This window comes from Macrobrachium nipponense, chromosome 16 (genome assembly GCF_015104395.2).
Source record: "Macrobrachium nipponense isolate FS-2020 chromosome 16, ASM1510439v2, whole genome shotgun sequence".
NCBI classification, from domain to species: domain Eukaryota; kingdom Metazoa; phylum Arthropoda; class Malacostraca; order Decapoda; family Palaemonidae; genus Macrobrachium; species Macrobrachium nipponense.
The window spans coordinates 70,271,629-70,275,720 of NC_087209.1; the positions used below are offsets into that span (position 1 = coordinate 70,271,629).

The 4,092-nt window shown below is 37.6% G+C and overlaps 1 long non-coding RNA gene across 1 annotated transcript; it reads left to right on the plus strand.

Moving 5' to 3' along the window:
* The first annotated feature begins 1,204 nt into the window (after positions 1-1,204).
* LOC135195457 (uncharacterized) lies at positions 1,205-2,750 on the plus strand. The gene is made up of 3 exons (XR_010310134.1): positions 1,205-1,351; positions 1,581-1,659; positions 2,468-2,750. It is a non-coding gene; the product is annotated as an uncharacterized LOC135195457 (long non-coding RNA).
* Positions 2,751-4,092: the final 1,342 nt, after the last annotated feature.

Consider the following 4,092-nt stretch of genomic DNA (forward strand, 5'->3'; position numbering starts at 1 on the left):
TCGGGAGGACTTGGCCTGACCTCCTATGCCTAAGACGCAATTTTCACCCCCCTAAAATAGCTCTAATTTATGCAAATGACATACGCCCGGAAAGGGTTGTGTGTTTCGACACTTCCCCACCGTCTGGGGTACGCACGCCTGCCTACGTGCATGTGAGTTTGTACGCCTCAATGGATGCCGTGGTACGACTACGTGCATGTGAGTTTGAAAGTACGCCTAAATGGATGCTGAGGTATGACGACTCATGCATGTGAGTTCGAAAGTACGCCTACGTGGATGTGAGTTTGTACGCCTAAATGGATGCTGAGGTACGCCTACGTGCGTGTGGTTATATGTAGCTTAATGGATTTTAAAGATACGCCTAAAATGATGCAAAGGTACGCACGTCTACGTGCATGTGAGTGTGTACGCCTAAGTGGATGCAAAGGTACGCCAACTTGCTTGTGGGTAAGCACGCCTAATGGATGCAATGGTAAGCCTACGTGCGTGTATGTGTGTCTAATGAATGTTAAAGTACGCCTACGTGCATTGAGTCTGTACGTCTAAGTAGATGAAAAGGTACGCCTACGTGCATGCGAGTGTGTACGCCTAAATGGATGAAAAGGTACGCCTACGTACATGCGGGTTTGTAAGCTTATGTGGATGCAAAGGTACGTCTACATATGTGCGGGTATGTACGTCTTAATGGATGAAACGGCATGCTTACGTGCATGTGAGCTTTTACGTGTAAATAGAATGTAAAGGTACGTACGCTTGTAATTGATAGATTATTGATAGGCAGGCGAGTAGGCGCAGAGAGAGAGAGAGAGAGAGAGAGAGAGAGAGAGAGAGAGCGGCCCCTAACGGGACGTTATCGAATTAAGGTCAGGCCTGAATAAGTGGGTAATCTTTTTTTTTATTTGTTTCTCTATAGAAACCAGGAAATATGTTATGGTTGATAATCTTCCACAGCATATATTACACTTTGCTGTGAGGTGTATTTTGGTACGTTGTCTCTTGTGATAATGAATTTGTTCAAATAACTATCAAAGTTTACGCAAGCTGTTTCTTTATAGTATAACATATTCTAATCCTTTAAAAAATTATGCTTAGCCTGCCACCGCCATCTATTGTCCGTTCGACAAACGACTGGACGGTCCTTGCAACAAAGACTGCTTCGTCCTTGGCTTTGAAATGCTAACTCTTTCGTTGGAATAACGGCACAGTAATTCCTGCTTATGCCGGTGAACGGTTAACTAGTGATGTAATAGGAATTATCCTTGTGTTCGGACTTTGACGTGACTTATTGGATGCCGATTGTGTTTTGAGTGGCTCGACGCTTTGTGTTTATGTTGTGTCTCGAGTTTCCTGGGTAAGTTTAATACGTTATCTTTAAGAATTTAGTTGCCGTTAAATTTTGTTATTTTAGTTTTCTGCAAGGTTAGTAAAACCGTGTTTGGAGGCTTCCTTGCTAAGGATTTTACATACATGAGCCTAATTTCCCTTCATAAAATCTCTCTAAATGTAAAATTTGTGAACTTGCTTTTTCTGATTTTTAGCAAGGACTTTAGACTTTCACATAATTTATTTCCGGTTTCCAGATAAGCCTTTTGATTTGTTTTTGTGCCTTCCCAGAGCTGCTGTCTCCGTTGGTAACCATTTTTCATTCAAAATCAGAAGGTAAGGAACAAGTCTTTTAGTAATTATCAAAATTTAGCAAGTTATCCTCCCCCTTCAGGGGCGGAACCCCTGGAGTGGGGAAGAGTTCCTCTGGACTTGGTTTGCCGTACGTCAGAGGGGGCTTGCTGTCAATATTAGTTTTAAGGAAAATAAGTAACTTTAGACTTCTCTTAATTTCGAACTAATGAATTGTGTAGCTTTCATGTGTTTCTTAGAAAGTCTTTTAATATATTTTTAATTTCTGGTTCTACTTTGCACGAGAACTTTGCGTAGGGCTCCTTGGATTTTTGTGAAGATCTAGGTAATGCGTAGGGCAACAACTATCTTACATTTAAGTCAAGACTGTAAAATTTGTGGTATAGAGTACAGAAGGGCTCGTGAAATTTTTAAGTTTAATTTACAAAATAAGAGCCCAACTTATGGGGCTTAACCTTTTTGTATATGATCATTAAGAGTTCTAATTACTTGACCGCTCGGATTTTCTACACTTTTAAATCATTTTAAGTTGTAATTGTTGCCCGAGCCATAAGATTTTCTACAGTAAAATGAAAATATCTGCCAGCTGAAATTTAAAAAAATATAGATAAGAATTTTATGTTAGATTTCGCTGCAAAATAAGTTTCTGGTTAAGTAAGTTTTCTAAGATAGTTTATTATAGTTCATTGTTGTAAGTTCTAAGTTTCATGAACGTAAGATTTTAAACTAATGTAAAATAGAATTATTTCTGCTTTAAGATTTTCTAAGTAAACTTGTGTGGGAAGTTGCATTACCATAAAAATAAATTTGGCTGATTATATTTTTTTTACAGGTTTTGCCGGGTTCTGTAAGAAGTTTTAGCACACGAGAGATGTCTTGAACATAAGGAACTAACTGAAATGGAAGTTTGGAACTGCATGGTGCAGTAGTTTAACAGCTGTTTAAATACTTCTACTAAACTGGAAATCTCCAAAACCAGCCTGACTACTTTCGATAAACTGGAAGATATAGTTCAGTAAGTTACCTAGTTGGATAGAGCTAGAGCGATGTGCAGAAAGGTCTGGCACTGAAGGAACACTTGTGATTGGTTACTTAATAAAATATATTTGGATGTCCTATATCTTTTACTCATTCTATGCTAGACACTTCAATCCAGTAAGTCTTGCTGGAGGATATTAGTGGATTTTATAAAATACAGAAGTAAACGAAAGTAACTAAAGATTTTACTAGAGCTGGCATGAAGCCTTGGTTGCCTTTGTTGGTGAAACACATTGGTCTCTATTCTGAATTGAAAGCAACAATTAAATGTTAAAATTCTACTTTTGTATTATGACTTCAGTTTTGAAACTGGTATAATGAATTAAATATGAATAAATTCTTAATTGGTTAAGATGGCACACAATTGAAAAATCTTTTGGTATCACAACAGTTTGAGAACTGAAAATCTTATACTAGGTAAAATAGTGTCCAAATATTTTCTCTAATCTTGGAGTAAGCCCACGAACTGTTGTCGTTGTTGCTGTTCTTGGGGGTTTGGGGGGCCCCGGGGTTGAGTGTAGGAAAGTCCTATGGAAAAGCCTAAAAGGGTCTGAAAAGGGTATTAAGCATTGCGCTAAAGATACAGGAATTTTAGGATAGAATCTTTATGGTTTATTAGTTAAAAATTAATAGTAGAACTTGTCACAGGACAAATATTTATGAAATATAGCTTACCAATTTAAATTTTCGTTGGAGAAATAGCACGCGCACCGAGTAAGCAGGAGGTCTGATCACGCATTGTTTAACACCCCTTTCTATACCGCACTGTGGCTGACCGCTTCTGCGTTGAGCGGTAATTATTATTGATTGGTTTGTGTGGATAGTTTTAAGCTAGAATACGCATGGTGTCATTATAAATCTGGATGTTTGTACTAGTTGTAGTATTCATAAAAACACACTACAATAAATAGGTCGAAATGACGAGCCGTCAACTTATGTATTACTAAGTTCTCTGCAGTGCCTTCGACCCCTATCTGTAACCCTTTTCGTTCATTTTACTGCGCTTCCTTTCATATCTTTCTTACTTCCTTTCTTTCCAAACAACTGATTAATAATGCCACTGCGAGGTTTTCCTAGTGTTACACTTTTTAGAGATTTTAGTGTCAACATCAGTTTCACCGCTGAATGACCTCATAGGCCCCAGTGCTTGGCCTTTGGCCTAGATTGTGTTCAATTCAAATGAGCTGATTAGAAAAAAAAAAAAACTAATTTGTAGGGACCTTATTTGTAAAAAGTGAATTAAAAGAGATAAACACAGGATATTCATTTTTGTCATTATGAAGCCGAATAATTTTTAATTTGACGTAGAATGCTCGAAAATGCATTGAAGAATGAAGGACCAAGACGAGGGGTTGAATTGAGGCCCTAACAAAAATATTCAAATTAAAAAAAAAAAAAAAATTTGCACAATGGTTTCAA